The 17,896-nt window shown below is 44.5% G+C and overlaps 1 protein-coding gene across 13 annotated transcripts in view; it reads left to right on the plus strand.

The window, feature by feature from the left end:
• LOC120906639 (disintegrin and metalloproteinase domain-containing protein 11) overlaps nt 1-17,896 on the plus strand; it is a 105,870-nt gene that overhangs the window by 40,591 nt on the left and 47,383 nt on the right. For 2 of the 13 annotated variants that reach the window (XM_040318460.1, XM_040318459.1), the window contains exon 2: nt 131-606. The exons of the other annotated variants lie outside the window; for them this stretch is intronic. The gene's annotated coding sequence lies outside the window, so the exon portion shown is untranslated. The remainder of the gene's footprint in view (nt 1-130; nt 607-17,896) is intronic. 13 annotated transcript variants of the gene reach the window in all.

Genomic DNA, 17,896 nt, shown 5'->3' on the forward strand with positions numbered 1-17,896 from the left:
CGTCATTTCCTCGCTCGCTCTTCCCCTCAGTATATCCCCTATTCAATCGCACTGTTTGGTGTGCATCTCTGGTGTGTCTTGGGTTTGTGAGCAAATGTTGTGAAATACCTACACCTTCACCTTTTTGCAGGTTTACTTATAGTAACGTTGACGATAGTACTAATATACTAAGAGTGGTTCGTTCACCCTTGAAGCCCACATTCTGGCATTCGCCTTCCAATCGGCTGTGTGTGTGCTTCTATATCCAAAATTGTGCGTGTACGTGTGTATGTGTGTGCGTGTGTGTGAGAGAGTCTGTTGTGCGAAGAAGGTGCTGTTATCAGTGAGTGACGCCGAGAACGATCCGACCGTTAAGGACGCTCCTCCACCTCAACGATCAACCTGCGTGTGTAAGGCGTGATGCGAGTAGTGCAACAATCAACAACCCCAAAGAAACAATAAAGCGATACAGTGGCCAGCGATATGAAAGACTACTCTTACTGCTACTTCTGATTCGTACTACTACTGTACTAAAACTAATTCTAGTCAGTTACTTACAACTACTGCTAGCACACTACCAACACCGGTCAATGTATCACACGCTCATCATTCAAACTGTTGCCGATCGTAAGTACCACATACTAGTGTCATGTATTTTGCTGATAGTGTAATTTAATGTGCCATGAAAAGATGAGTTCAACCTGTGGGCGGGATAAAAGGGATGCTCCTTTAAGCTGTAAGATTTGAACTCACGCCCTTTGGTACGGCGAAGCGGAGCCCTTGTGCACGACGCTACCGGACCGCTATCCCGCAAGCTGCACTGTAACAAGCAAGGTTTGATTATACAATATGCTAAATGCCTTGCGGCTAGGAAAATGAACACATCTTAGCTCATGGAGCATTATTTTCAATATTCAAACAACTATTCTAGCGGGTCTAGTAGCATCCCACACACCGTTTAAAGTAACATAACAAGAAGAAGAGCAAAAAACAGCTCACTGCACTGAATCAACGATAACTCTCTCCAGCTGCGCTCGAAGAAAAAGCAGCCATGTTGGAGGAATAATTTATCGTAAAACTTTTTCTTCAGCTGCCCCTTCCCCCTCCTCTCTTGTGCATCCCGCCATCCCACTTCAAACTGGCACCTTTTTTTATATCTTTTGTGGTGTTTTTTGGTGGTGGTACAGCGGGGAGGATAGGGAGGATATAAAAGTAAAGAAAAAAAGCTCACACACCAGCTACCCAGTTTCGTTCACCAATATCTAGCACTGTTCTTTTCTTCTTATGGTGTTTGTGGGTATATCTATGTGTGTGGATAGGTTTTTTTGCTTCACTTATTTTATACTCCTATTTCTTTATAGCGCAGAATTTTGCGAACGGTCGTTGGACACTATACCTTATCCCAACCCCACCCCTTTTGCACCCATCTTGCCCGTGTCCAATTCTTTCTGTACTATTGAATCTTACGCCACCGCGTCATTCATGCGTGAACGTTCACACGCCAATGAAAATTCGGCTTGGAATTTGAACCATCGACCGTATGAGGCACTAAGTAGTACGCACCAGCAGTAGTAGAAGAAGCACCATCAGCAGGACAGTCCAGGCAGCGGAAAGCGGTGGCGAAACAGTAGAGCAGAGCAAACGGTCACGTAACATTGGTGTATGAGGCGAACATTTCAAAATCCTGTTACAGACAGGCCAGGATTTCGAAACCCCTTGTTGTTGGGGCAAAACGCCGTGGTTGCTGGCGCTTTTGTGGGTTGTTACTTTCGTCCGGAGTTCGGAGATGGTCGAATTGTTCTGACAGTTATCGGCCACATTCATGTCGCTGCGGGTGCGAGAAGAATCAAACACACTCATATTCGCACAGATAGTTGACTTTTCCAGCAACACACATATGTACACACACATTGATCCCCAAAACGGCAGTTAGATTGAAGGATGATGGTGGACTACTCTTCCCCTATCGTCCTATATTTTGATTCCTTCACCTGGGCTAATAGCTAACGCTCTTGCGATGAAATGTGTGACCTTCAAGTAGACGGATGGGCGAAGGTGTGAGCCTCGAGCCGTACAAAAGAAAGGGCCTTCGATTAGCCCGTTCGGAATGACATTCATATTCAGAACATTTACATCACCTGCTTCATCCTCTGCCTGCTGCCATAGCGCCCCAGGCGCGTCCTCGCCCGTCCCGAAACTCATGGGACCTTGTTATGCAAGAAGGGCTCAGCTTCTCGATCGAGAGCTGCACAAGTGCTCATCGGGAGGGCGAGGGATCCGTAACCTAGCAGATTTGATTGTTGTTATGGCTGTGGGTTGCGGTCGCACGAAAGACACGGGACGCAACCACGAGCGAGGCACGGTGCCAGGAGCAGTGCGTGCTCCGAGTGAGCGGGGCCTTTGATTCCTTTGATTTGCTGCTGACAAGTGGCGAGGCAAAAGTGGGGGCCACCCTTTTGTTCTTCAGCCCGGTCCCGGTTGGAATCGTCCAAGGGGGCGAACTGTGAGCTAACAGCGATAACAGATAGTTTCACGATGCGCTTGGTCGGATTTGGTCGGGCAAATTGTGCCCAGGCACGCCGAGTTTTAGCACCGAGAAGCTCCGGTGCCTTTGCCTAGTGCCATTAGCATTCCCTCCTTCATCTTGTATCTCTTTGTCGCTCTCTTTGTCTGGTTGCAATGCATTGCTTTTTGGTGTCGTTTGATTTCGTTCCAGTGAGGATTTCCAGCAAGATGGTGCTCGTGTCCCTGTGTTTGACCTGTGGAGCTCGCTTTAAATGGTTGCAACAATTTGCGCTTATCTCACACAGTAAAGCTGCCGTTCACGTTTTATTGTCCCCGCACTGGTGAGGTACTGCACTATCAGAGCGTTGGACGTTATCGAAGTGCAGCCATCGCAAAACGTTGGGCGGTGCTGGAAATGAAAGTCATTAAATGTTTGAACGGTTCATCAAGCGTGCACGCCACCCTGGGGCGGGAAGAATCTTCTGAAGAAACACACACACACACACACACACACACACACACACACACACACACACACACACACACACACACACACACACACACACACACACACACACACACACACACACACACACACACACACACACACACACACACACACACACACACACACACACACACACACACACACACACACACACACACACACACACACACACACACACACACACACACACACACACACAAAAACCACACACACACACACATTTTTCTATACCATACACCGCTTCGCCATCATCATCAACAGCACAAGGCTACTTGCTGCCATTATTAGTGTGTCTTGTCTTATCACCATGGACTCCCCGATTTGCCACCCCACTGCCCCACAGCCCGTGCTGGTTCTCGCACGTCAGCAATGGCACTGGTGGTGGTTACCTTTTGTTGCGACTGTCTTTCGCACCGGCAGCGTTGCAGCATTTCCATTTGAATCGGGAAAACCAACTAGCAAAAAAAATCCTACTCCTCAGCCCACTCCAAACACAAAATCGCACACCCACAATCGGAGACGGCGGGTAGAGATTTGCCACGGCAAGCATCTTAAGGGGTGGTGGACCGACCGGGTTGACTCTTTGTGTTGCTCTAATGGCACGACTCTAACTCGCACAGCTATAGATCCCTTTCGCACGAAAGCAATTAGTATTGGGGTTTGGGTTTTGTTTTGCTGCCTTTTGCAACAATTTTTTGTTGTTGCTGTGTGACTTCTGCTCTTTCGCTTCCTTCGCTGCACACAAAAGCATTGCTGCTCCTGTTCAATTGATAGCAATTGATTCGGAGACATGACATTGCGCTGTGGGTGGGCAGTCATTCCCCCAGTGGGTTTGCTACGGCGAATTGCGAGAGCCCAAGCTAAGGTGATTTGTCCGGAATAGAATGATCAACTTTTCATCAAAGCCTACCGCTAATGTTGTTCAGCATTACAGTTTAGCTTGCTAAACGAACACCCTGCTAAAGTTGCTCATTAGCGTGTGAGTGTGTATTCTTTTTTTGAGCCCTTTTACTTGATATGAAGAATTAATTTCAGAAGACTTGACATGCCAATACAATACTATTGTGAATCGGAAGTAAGAGGATATTACCAAATCGTTGGTTTAATTTTTATTCGTTTAGAAATACATGTGTCACCTTTTACATATGCTTAAATTTGGACATTCTGTCAGTACAAAAATCGATGCATTGATCAATTCGCGTGTGAAAATCTTGTTCACTACTTCGCCACGCTGTGAAAGTTTGTGAAGCTTATCTTTGAAACTCTACAACCAACACAAGCACCAGCAGAATGACCGACAACGAGTTTTGTACAAGGGAAAATATGTTTCCCTTGATCGTGAAAGTGTTAATGTGCATGCGCCTGTTTGTATGCACCTTTTTTAACAACAGCGACTTGATGAGTACATGACGCCCCCTACGTTATGCAATATTGTAACGCAATGGCGCCATGATGAGATACGACTAAGCTTACTAAATGCTATTGAGAGTTGGCTTGCTACAATGTTACATTTGTTACTGCAGGCACGTATGCAACAAGCATTTAAAAAAGAGCATTATTAAACAACTCCCGTCGCTTGCATGCTGGGATGTGCATTCGAGTGCAGGAAATGACACCAGAATAGCGTTGGCTCTGAACGTTTTATGTTTGCAAAAGAAAAATTCTATATAAATTTGGGTACCACTAGGTACACTAACTTTTACCAAAACTAATATAAAAACAATATTGCATAGCTTCAGGCGTTAAGCAGTGCATAGGCTCTTGTTAAGCCTAACCCCTGGAATTAAATTTGCTGCAAGGAAGAGTGTCGTGTGTGTATGCAGAAGCAATATACCCCTTCATGCATACGTACGCTCACAGCACACATATACGCATAGACAAGAGGGAGTTTACTGGGTAATAATCCCATGTCAACACCTGTGCGACAATAAGAGTCTCAGAATATACCCTCTCCGTGTAAATAAAAAAAACTCACCCCCACCCTGTTGATGACTTTCTATTCTAGGATGCAGTGCGGCACATCAAACGGTCCGTCTAAATGTATGCACTTCATGATTCAAATCTCTGGCAGGCAATTTTACCTCCTGCCTAGCGGGAGCATCTTTATAGAATTCCCAATTCCTAGTCCCATCTGCCCTATCTCCCCATGGACTCTACCTTATGCTTTCCAGTAGTACACATAACTTACGCACCTGGACACAAAAACGAATGTTTGTTCCGTTTGCCGTGCCGAACCTGCAAAGATCATCGCTCAATGAGCCTTTCAGAAGTCTAACCTCCCTCCTTTCCATACACCCACCCACGCTTTCATATTCGAAGAGGTTTGTACTCAATTAAGAGAGTGTCCTGCGCTTGTTTGGCTTCCCTGGAGTTCCACAGCAAAATTAATGGAATTGATTACGATTTCTGCAGGACCGTGGGAGCAGCAACACATATGATACTCTAAGCAGAGGCTAACCATTCTGACCTTTATTACCGGCCCCAAGGTCGGTAATGCTACTTTTACCACACTGGTTGGCTTACAGTAATGCTACTGCATCATGTGCAATTTTGAAATTGAAGAACTTTGGAATTTCAAGGGAACATTTATTTTCATCCGAGGAAGAAAAGAACCAAACATAGGTTGAAGGGATCATAAGTCTTCGTTCATCCTCGGCTCATGCGCGCCCGTACCACACATCTGTGGAATGTATTGCGCAACTGGTGTCGGCTGGTGGCGAGTTGTGCGGCCGCCAGCAGCAGGTATTGTTCGGTCAGGTTCCGCTTATTTCAACGCAGGTGCGCGATAGCCTTGCCCGACCATGCTTCGGATGCTCGCCCGAGAAAGACGAGCCATAACTCATTAGTAGCACCCGAACCAACAGGTCCAGCCCGAATAAATGCCAACCAACCATGGTGTTTTCGTTTTGCCTTTTCAGGTTTGTCGTCTATTTCTGGCCAGCCTTTTAGTGACCCCTTCGGTCCCGCGGCAGACCTGCAATTGGCTCTGAAAAGAATAGTCCTTTTTTTCCTGCACCACTCTATCCTAACGAATTCGTATTCGTCGCCAAAGTGCTGATCTTTTGCTGGCATGTAGTCCGTTTTTGTTTTTGTTTTTGTCGTCGTTTTTCCGAACCGACTCGATGGTTATGATGAGGCTGGTGCATATATCAGCAATATACGTAGTGTATAGCAGCTGCCCCTTTTTTCTTTACTTTGTTCCAAGTTGTTGTTTGTTTTGTCAGGCCAGTTACAACCGTTTGTGACAGGACACACGTCGACGCGGCATCATGCGGAGATAGTTGCGCACTTTTCTATCTGCTGCTCGTCTGCGACGCTGTGGCAACGTGCTGCACAAAACAAGGTTCGCTCGGAGTAATGAATCCGTAGGAGCAAACATTAGCTTGTTATAGCGTACCGCGCTGTAACTGGGCTCTGGGACCTACAGGAAGTGACGGAGACACGAACGACGACTGGAGCTTGTGTAACGGGATGGAAGCAGAACTGAATTTGGGCGTGAAATGTAGTATATGTTCAGATGAGGAGAGAGAGAGCGAGAGAGAGAGATAGAGAGAGAGAGAGTGAGAGGGGGGGGAAGAGTCAGAATACAGCCAGAAACAAGGGTAAGCACGCTGTGTGTGTGTGTGGGGGGGGGGGGGTATTTGTGATAAATGTATACTTTTCAAAGAATTATTGCTTTTTAAGACACGCCTACGCAGAAGTGCACTTTCGTCAGACCCAAACGGTTATAAGCAGCAACGAGCTATAAGCAGCAGCATCCCAAACCCCTCAACCTACCCATTTGCTTAACCCACCTCCACCTACTTCTCTTCCTCGCCACAACCCACACCCAGCACATAACTCATGGAAGGTGAAAACGCATGCGTTTCCGCAAAGGGAAAAGCTACTGCCTGATGTGGAGTGATAACTGAAAGTGAACGAACACGCACGCACACACATGTGCCATGCTACGACCCGGAAATTCTGACAGGCGTGCTCGCCGTCCTTCCGCACCAGCCCGATTTGCGCTATTCCCTACTGAGTGCCAGTTTGTGTGTTGATTAAGATATTAACTTTCAGCCTACCCCCTGATCTCACAACTACCCCTCCCCCTTTCTACACCTCCTTCCTCTTACCTCGTCTCGAATCGTATGCGTGGGACACGATGGGAAGATAATGCAAGCAAAATGCCTGTCTGGAAGCAATTAAACTGTGACAGCTTTGTGACAGGCGAACCAAAGCTGTCATTAGTCGTTTGCGTTTTAAACCCTGATGGCCCGATTGAAACGCACAGTAGTGACTGGAAGGAATAGAAGAAAAACAAATCACCCACATACGTAGATACACATACCGAATGACAACCAGATGATCTAGATGAATTATGGCCCAGGCAGTGCGACACCCCTGAAGGGCCCACTCAGTACATACATTAGCCAAAGACGCGATAACAAATCAGTAGCTGCGTGTTGCTGCTGGGTGCTACGAGCAGCAGAAAAGGTTATGCCTCTTTTCCTTACCCCATCCCTGTTTTTTTTTCTTTTTCTCAAGCATGTGAATCTATAACAACAACAAAACCCCGAACTAGAGCAGCCGATCGACCGACCTCGATGGTCGCGTTGCTTGCTACATTCACGTCTACCTTTGACGCACAATGGGTAGAGTTCGTAATTCGCTCCATTCACTGCAGCAAACCGATTCTCCCCGGCGCCCCGATTCCCGATAAGTAGGGCTTTTCTAATAGCGCCAACCAACGCAAGATTTTTCCACAGCGCTGCGTTCGAAGCGCCCATTTCGCCTTTTTCCCCTTGAATGTATTCGGTAGCGGGCGACAGGGACGCGTCCAGGCGAACGCAGGGACTATGGGTACGAATATCACGTCATTTAACAGGGACTGGGGGATGCTTGAGCACAGGTGGAGAAATGTTAAAAAAAAGCAACACGAAAGAGTTCTACCCTGCTGCCTTTTTAGATTGTGTTAGATGCGTTTGTATGTTTGCGTGTGTGTCTGTGTATGTGTAAGAGAGATAAAGAAAATGTGCGTGTGTGTGAGAGAGAGAAGAGAAAGAGAAAAAGAGAGAAGGTGGGAGGGAGGGAGGATTTTTCCTTTTCTTTCCTCATTGTCCCTGATTTTTCTATTCACCTCAGAAACCTTGATTTCCATACAAATTTCCTGCAGTGAACAGACACAGACACACGCAAGCGCACATACCCAACAGTAATGGTAACACAGTGGTACGCAATCTCGTCCGAGGTCGATTTTAAGGCGTCCAGATCCTAGATGGAGCTCACGGTTACAAAATTCAGGTATCAAAAGCTGCCGCACAATCCTTTTATACGATCTAGTGATCCAACCGATAAGGTGGCTGAGGAGTAGGGGTAGCAATGTTGTATAATTCATTTGAGTGGCAGCGGCGATAGGAAACAAACAATCGCAATATCAAACGAAAGAAGAAAAAACCCCCTGATAGTAGGCAATCTGTATGACAACAGAGTCAAAGGAAGGCTTTGCTGGTCGCTTGTTTTCTAATTTAAACTAGTTGTATTGTTGACTCATGTAAGCCTTCCATCTGTGATGACAGAGTGTGTCCGCATATGAGCCGCTGGCAGAAGCGGTGTGTTTTATTCAAAGCATATAGTTTGTTTTATTGAAATGTCCGCAATTATCTGTGCCTGCAGTAAACAGTAAACCCCACACAAGACACATTAGCCGTATGTATATTAATTAATAAATAATCATTTCAAATATATATATATATATATATATATATATATATATATATATATATATATATATATATATATATATATATATATATATTTGTGTGTGTGTATATGTGTGTGTGTGTATCCATCCATTTCCTTTATTTTTCGCAACTAACAATTACAGCGTGCGCTGCGGTTTATGGATCTGACAGAAGTTTACTAATTTTCTTCCGGTTCATGCCGGTCAGATTTTTGGGGGGTTTTAAGCGCCAGCGGGTCGTCGGGGCGGTCCCGTGGTGCAGTCGTCAACTCGAACGACTCAATAACATGCCCGTCATGGGTTCAATCCTAGAATGGACCGTCCCCCCCTAGCAAGGATTGATTATCCGGCTGCGTGGTAATGAATTATGTCTCGAAAACCTGTATAGGCCGGCATGTCCGCGTAGAACGTTACGCCAAATAGAAGAAGAAAAAGAAGCGCCCGCGGTTTGCCACTGCGCGCAATCGCTATTGCGTTAAGAATTGTAGGAGTACGTTACACCCCTTGAGTGCGCACGCGTGTATGTGTATGTGTGTGTATTTACTAGGGCGAACATTGTTCTTTTAATTGAGCCTGATTACAATCGTGAAGACCGTACTCGCCGTAAATAAATTTAATAAGCATTAATTTACGTCGCTACAAGTCCAGGCCACGAAGATGGGGTAAATGGTACAGTGTGTGTATGTCGGGGAGAATGACACCGCGCGAAACATCCTAAACGCGAAACCGCTTTTGCTTGCGTTGGGCTCGAGTTAATTAAAATGAATCCATTTTCACAAAATCCCTCCATTTTTTGCTGTTTGTGATGCTACTTGGATGCTGGTGGAGTTTTCCGGCACTGCGGCGCTTTAATCACAGCAGAAGGACAATACGTGTAGCAGCAACACGCATACACACACACACACACAAACCAGAAGCCCTGTTCTGATGAACCTTTTTGTTGAGACTGGAGAGGAAACGGGGAGGCTCTTTTTTGATAAATATTATCGATGCAACACCGACCGAAAAATACTGTTGGTTGCGGGCATGGGTACGCGGTGTTCAAGGCACTCCAAATGTCTCAGCGTCTTTTTTACTGGGCATTTCTTTTTTTTCCTTTTTCCAACGACGGACCGGAAGATCCACCAAACAGCGAGAAAGCAATTTGCGAGCACCGACAAACAACAAACTACCAACAACGCGTACACAATCTCTAAAAGCCTTAAGTTTCTAATTGGACTACGACAACTTCGGGGTTTTGTTTTGCACCGTGCGCCCGCTTGAACTTACCGTGGTCTGTTGTACGGCAAGAAGAGGTGGTGGCTATTCGGGATCGTACCCGGGCCTAGAAATTAAGCCTTTCCTCCTTTTTTTCACTCCTCCATGTCCGATGCACCCGCCACCTGTTCCGGTTCCGGCAAAGGGCGTTGTTTTTCACCCCGGGGTTGGTTTTAAATATTTACCGACCGAAATATCTCGCCTTCATTTCCTGCAAACCGTGACGTACCTTTCGGGCTTTTGTTCGCAGTACAACCGAAAACACCCATCCGCTCCTTCTTTTACGTTTTTTTCGCACTCTTTCCCATTCTCTCTCGCAAGATTCACTGGCGAGGCCAAAAGCTGTCTTGTCCTGTTGGGGCCAAAAGCTGCCCGGCGGTGCAGACGGGACCGACAAAGAGCGAGGAAAAGGACAATAAATGAAATTAACGCATCCCATGTCACACTTGTGCTGTTGAGCCAATTATGGCTTGGTTTCGAAATTTGTCCGAGGCGAGAAACCGTGAGCGAAGCACAAAGGAAAGCATAAAAATTGAGGATCCAGAAATACCGCCAGCCTCCCCGCAAACCCATTGGCGTTACAACAATTTTAAAGTCCTTTGTAAGTTGGGGCTCGAAGCGAATCAAAGCGATGGGTGACCGGGACTGGGAAAACGAAAAGTATGATGAAAAAGCGAACTTGATTTTGGGTTTTTTGTATTATTTTTTTTTATTCTTTGACACTTCCTTCTATTGTGTTTTGGTTGCATGCCTTATGTAACTACTATTACTGGAATAGTTAGGAACGGTATGAAAATTGTTTTGTAATATAAAAATCAAAAGATGAGCTCCCGGATGATGAGGAGAGTGCTTAGTCTGCGTGCTGTTAATATTGCAATATCATTTTAGGCCATCGTTCCACTGGTGCGAGACCTTGTCCAATTTTCAGTAAAACATAACACAAAAATAATTTAATCATCTGTTAGCAGCCGTCTTTCCTGCGGCCACATGGCAATTGAATTATTTTTCCAGCATAGTAACTCAACAGCATGGATTCTTATCTTGGGACCAGCAGACAAAATTGCCCGAAATCCCAATCGGTTTTCAATGTATCTCTCAGATACGCTATTTAACGAAACTTACGCTATTATATCGGAAATCTAATGTTATTGATATTCTAGCAACAATTCTATACTGTATTCCTTCAGTTGTTTTGATAATTTTTAATTTTCTATCTATTTATTTATTTATTGGACTATATTGGATGTTTGGTCTGAACTACACTGACAATGACCTTACCTCTTAGAGATATATGCTGAAACTAGAACTAGTTTTGCCTGTTGATATGCAAATGAAACAATATTACCCATTCACCTCGAAGGCTTAACGAGAGCCAATTGAAATACTTATATCCTAACAAGTGGCTAATAATTGTGGCGCCTAAGAGAGAATCTTTATGCTCTGCGTTAAATACTGATTTGTATCGCCTAGAGCACTTAGCATCAGCTTAACCTAATGTTTTGCTACAAATCAAGCTTCGAACTATATGTCCAAAAAAGTCCAACCATTTTGGGTCACTTAACACGCAATTATCATTCTTTGGTAGTGATTTTACGTTGGTGAGACTTCACATCCATGCCGTTGATGTAACACTGATCGATGCTAGAACGAAACATTCGCAGCCACCCTGATTCGTTAGCTGCCAACTGCTACATCTTCCGTGGCTTAATGCTGGCGGTTATTGTGTGCTCGAAACGCAACCCAGTGCTTATCGGAGACCGAGTCAAGTACAGGACATAGGAGATGGGAGGATGGTATTCTTGACTGTCTCGTGACCGGTTTGCACAAAATAGAGGGATCGGTGGCAGCACGAAAAAAAAAATTGTTTGCATGCAGCAAATATAAAATCAACGTCACTGGGGTTTAGAATCAACGTTCGCGAGGGTTCTGCAGAAAATATAAACATAAAGAGCTACAAGCAAAGCTGAAGAAGCAAAAACAAAAAATAAACACATAGACACATAGAGGCGTATTGTTTGTCACCGCTTGAGCTAAAAATATTTCATGGATATAGTCAATTGCTGCCATTGCTGGAGCTACTCTACCCATCGGAGCGGGATCCTGGGGATTTGTGCCGTGTGACAGCGACTCTCGACTGCTGCCATCCGGATAGGTTTCGCTATTTTGTGTACTCTCAGGGTGCATGATAGTGCTTTTGTTATGCTTTTTTTTACTTTTCCTTTTTTCTCCAACTACACCCGGAACGAAGGACGAAACACGGTCCAATGGAGGCCCCCAATTGTGATAATGTGTGTTGCAGTAGCTGTGTGTTGTGTGGCTGCAGGCCCGACTAGGCTTTTCGTTGTCATAATGACAGAGTTTTTGTTTTTTCTTCCTCCTCCTCTCCCCAGGAGCCCGCTTACGTCCATTTGCCGAAACCGCTTTGCGTTTGCGAACGGTACCTAGGCTGGTGTGTGCAACGAATTTCCATTTGCGCCTGGAATTTGCCGAGTCGCACACATACGCTCTTGACACTGTATCGGAGCTCTTCTTCGTTATATGTTTCTTTGCATTCTTCTTCCAACTCATCTAACCCACTCCCGCTCCAGCTGCTACGCTTTGCTGCAAACACCATTCTTGGTCCAACCATTGTTGTGCGGGTTTGGGGTGTTATGAGTATTTATAGAAGCCTTCAGTGACTTCCTGCCTTTTCATCGAACGAATACCACCGTCACGAATGCACACGCACCAAAACATACACACTACACCCAAGCACACAGCCACATATATCACCTGTCGTCCTGTGATGACGTGAGGGGAGGAGGGAAGCGGAGCATCCGCACCCTTACCAAGTCCCGTTAAGGCGAAGCTGTTTGTGTGTGTGTGTGTGTGTGTGTGTGTGTGTGTGTGTGTGTGTGTGTGTGTGTGTGTGTCTGTGTGTGTGTGTGTGTGTCTGTGTGTGTCTGTGTGTAGGCCATCTCTTGGTCTCAATTACGGAAGAACCTTTCTCTCTGCTCCCCATAAAACGCAGAACAGTGCCCTCACCCAAATTCAACCACGCCAGACACATCTGCACCATTTCCCCAGGTAATAAACTGAAGTGCATAAATATCGTGCGAAACTACTAGTAAACGCCCTGTACTGTCCGCCTTTGCCGATAAAAATCGTGGAAGGCTTAGAACACGGAAATACTCTTGTAGAAAAGCGGTGTGTGTGTGTGTGTGTGTGTGTGTGTGTGTGTGTGTGTGTGTGTGTGTGTGTGTGTGTGTGTGTGTGCGCGTGTGTGTGTGTGTGTGTGTGTGTGTGTGTGTGTGTGTGTGTGTGTGTGTGTGTGTGTGTGTGTGTGTGTGTGTGTGTGTGTGTAAAGTAAATTCCTCAAGCGTGATCGATTTCAACCAATTCTACGGTTCGGCGGGAAGGAGCTGTCATAATATTGCTCTAGTTTTTAATTGCTTCAATAATCCATGTATACCACCACTTTCTTGTATGTAAAGAACCTGCTCAACTTTCACTCAAGCAAAACAAAACACCACACCACAATGGCTACTATCCTAGCAGTGGCGTTCGCCCCGTCATTCAATTTTACTTATTTTTTCTGTTGGCGTTTTCGTACTAGATGGTTTTACCCTTTATTTATTTTTTGGGTTTTTACCGGGGTTATTCCTTTTTCGTTTTTACCCGGGTAATTATTGGGTACTTTAGATTTAATGGATGTTTTTTATCACTACATATTAGAAATATTCCTGCAAAGATTATACAAAATAGACTTTTCCATATTCTTATATGCAGTTTAGCGAAATACATGGTCTCTTTAACTAAATATTTAATAAATGTTAATAAATAATTTTTTCCACTGAAGCTGTTGTGCAATCACCTTTTTGTTAGTAAACGATGTGTTCAATGATTTAAAAAATACGGTCGGATACTTTGCCAATTTTTCAACACCTTCAACCCTCAAAACCAATATTTGTTCCTCGAATTCGGGTCTTTTTAAAAATAAGTTTTAACGCGATTAATCAAACTGTTTTGACATTTTCCTCTAAATTAAATCTAATTGAAGGTAGGTAACTGCTGTATGATAAAAATGGACTCGAACTTTTTTTTTTTTTCTTTGGCTCAACAACCGTTGTCGGTCAAGGCCTGCCTGTACCACTTATGGGCTTGGCTTTCAGTGACTAATTGATTCCCCCCCCCATAGCAGGATAGTCAGTCCTACGTATGGCGGCACGGTCTATTTGGGGATTGAACCCATGACGGGCATGTTGTTAAGTCGTACGAGTTGACGACTGTACTACGAGACCGACTCGAATTAGATTACTTTAAACATGGCCTTACAAAAGGAATTGACAACTTTTGAAAGATCTTTTAGCAAGTTTGAGTGGATGCACAACAAAACTCTGATTATTCGCTGATCGAACCGGGAAATGTACGCAATGATCATACAAATACGGTTTAAGCAAAGGCATATTTTTCCCAAATGTTTGAATAGATCATGCAATGAAATTAACAAATTCTGAAATTAAACTACGAGTTAAAGTGCGAGAAATTTTATCGACTCCGACCATTTGTTGCGAGTTCGGGTTGGGTATCGGCACCTACTTTGACCCGACCCGACCGGAATTCGCTGCACTAACGGGTTGGCATCGCAGGTGCTTTCTCGCATCTGCTGATGATACGGCCTTGGCCTGACCCGATCCGAACTCGCTGCACCAACGAGTCGGAGTCGCTTAGGCATAGTTGCACCTACTGAATCCGTACGATTCTGGGTCACTTACGGATCGCTCCGACCTGGTAGGTTTGAGTTGACTTGGCCATCACCTAACAGAAAGCGCTTAAGCATACAAGTGCTTAAGCGCTTTCTGTTAGGAGTTATAGCACTGATGTTTTCTATGTTCTACATTTAAGATATGTTCTATTGAAATCACTAAACCTCGTGCTTAATGCTTGTCAAAATGTTCGCTCTCACATCAAATTTCCTTTGAATACTGTTCCATCGTAGCCATATCATAGATACCAATTACATCCAATTACTTAAAATGTGTTGCCATTTCCAGGTTTAGAGACTACAAACAGCAAGAAACAAAACATTGTCTAAGAGGGGTTGAGGGGGGAGGGGGAGGAATAGGCGCCGCAAGAAGCGGTACTCGACTATAAAATATTTATATATATTATATACATATATATTTTTTTGAGTATCGGTCACTCTGATTCGTGAGTCCCACTTCCTCGCGATGTGCCGGTTTTATATCACATGTAGCCACTTGTCGCCCCCCGCACAGGGCGCTGGATCAGTTGCCACCGTGTAAAAGACTGCTGACAGGTCTGGGAGCGGAGGGAGCGAAGTTGTACGACGTCTGCTAACCGAAAGAGAAAGGGACGGGGTGTGGGGGAAGGGGGGCAGGGGTTGAGGGATGGGATCAAGAATCAATTAGTGAGCCACTTTAAGTGGCACTCGGCATCGGTTTTGCATACTGGTTTCCACCTCCACCGCTTTTGCTCCTTCCCGCTCGCAGTTTCCGCCGCGCGCACTCGCGCCACGTCAGTTACAGTGCCAATCATGCGCCATTAAAAATGGACGACCTACATTCGATGGCTGATTTGACATTGGGTTTTGTTCGGTCGCTTCCTGCCCCGGATGACAAACGGATGCCACCGTCATCCATGAAACGGTTGAGAGGGGGAGGAGGGAGAGGGGACGGTTGTAAAGGAGCAAGGGAGGCAGGATGTGCATTGATCCGGTAATAAAAAGTGAACTAAATCCGTTTGAATCACATACACACATACATACCAGAAGAGAAGGCCGAGGTGTAGGGTAGTTTCGTACCACGTCATTAAGGATACATTGGGGTATACTCGGGAGCGAAACATGGCAAGACAAGAGAACGAGGAAGACAGAGAGACAGATAAATAGCGCGAAATAGAGAGAGATAGAGAAAAATAGAGAGAGAGAGAGAGAGAGAGAAAAAAAGAGAAAGAGAGAAGATAGAGAGAGGTCAGCCCGTGCCCTACACGATATCGTTTTCCAACCCCTTCCACTTATATGTAGTCGGTATAAGTCGATGTGAATTAATGTAGCTGTCAGTCGGTGCAAACAATTTAACTCTTGTCTCGGCTGCTCCCCATAGATGCCGCTACGGGGAAGAAGACAAAGAAAGAGAGATAGAGAGAAAGAGAGTGATGTTGAGGGGGGGGGGGGGGGCAATGGCGGGTTGTGTCGCCTACGCGCCATATCACTGAGTCACCCAATTACGCTCCTAAAATGGCTTCCCTTGTCATGGTGTCCTACCTCCTTTCATTACATTTGCCTGGGTGCTCCATGACCATCAACAGCAGCATCATTATCCTCCCACTACATCACTCATTGGCCATACAGTTTGTGTGTGTGTGTGTGTGTGTGTGTGTGTGTGTGTGTGTGTGTGTGTGTGTGTCTCTCTCTCTCTCTCTCTCTGTGTGTGTGTGTGTGTGTGTGTGTGTGTGTGTGTGTGTGTGTGTGTGTGTGTGTGTGTGTGTGTGTGTGTGTGTGTGTGTGTGTGTGTGTGTGTTTGTGTGTGTGTGTGTTGATTCAGATTCCCTTTCTGAAATGGAGTGGGAGTTCTCTGCTGTAAGCCACTGCTAGAAGTCAGCTATGAAGGTGAATCAGACCCACACACACACATACAAATTGACGCACAGTACTAGCGTGATTGGCATCAGAGTGGATATCAATGGGATCTTAGCTTCTCTACATCTTCATGTTTTGCTGTGCCGTTGAGGCAAAGCATAACATTCTTGAGCAGAGATGTCCAATGGTGGCCTGTGGGCCATTGCAGCCCACGAGGTCTTTCGGTGTGGCCCGCAACTTGAGCCAAAATTTATTTTCAGTACATGTCAGTCAATTCCGGACGCCTGAAATATGAAGAGACTTTCAACTGTTAATTGTCAGACCATGCATGTATTTCCACTAATTGTCCGACCTATTTTCTATGCATGTAAGCACAAAGAAGATAAAAATTCCAAAAACAGTTCAAGTTATTTAAAAAAGGAAATTGTTTACATTCATAAAAATAAGTATTCAATTCCAGACAATTTTATATAAATGGTTTAAAAAATAATGAAAGCTCTGTTAAACCCTTTCAAATAATTATATCTATTAGTAACAAATATATGATGAACAATTATTTAAAGAAACAACTTGCGTTCCAGCTCATTCAAAATTGGGAATGTCCCGGAGTAACTTACTCATCTGCATGTGGGTTTGTAACAATATTTTTTTAAGCAATCAAACAAGGTACTTGGTACAAACAAGGTGATCTTAAAAACAATTTATATAAGAAAAATATTTGGAGAAATTTACAAAATCGCTCAACCAACAGGAATCATAAACGGTTACTAAGGACTTGTATGACACCTTGCACTCCCCGAGTGTCAAATGAAGATTTGTCTAAGTACACTGAATAAACCACCCGACATGTGGCATCAAAGCATCAAAAATAAGAATTTACTGTACGTAAATGCTGTATCACTATCAAAATCAGCTCAAAAGTATTATTTATAAAAATGACACTTATACCAAACATAACATTTACTATTCTACCATGGATAAACCAACCTAGTGAATCATTGCCAGTTATTGCCATTATTTATGCGTACTAAATCTAGTTAGTTGATACAAAACCATCCAAAACTTTAAAATAACAGAGGCATTTGAATTGATTCGATTTTTTGAGGCATTTAACCATTTGATTTTGCTACAGTTAAGATTTATTTCACTTTATTTGCAATCAAAGTTTAAACTATTGTAATGCCACTGTTATCGGTAAATCAAATGAGAAGAAATGCTAAAGATCTGATTTTTGTATCATATAATGTCATATAAAAACCAGGCTGCGGCTCGTGCTACTATTTTCAGTAGCATATTTAACCGCGTGGTCAAATGAATTTGACATCGCTGCTTTAGGATTTTTCCG

The sequence above is a fragment of the Anopheles arabiensis genome, chromosome X (genome assembly GCF_016920715.1).
Source record: "Anopheles arabiensis isolate DONGOLA chromosome X, AaraD3, whole genome shotgun sequence".
Classification (NCBI taxonomy): Eukaryota; Metazoa; Arthropoda; class Insecta; order Diptera; family Culicidae; genus Anopheles; species Anopheles arabiensis.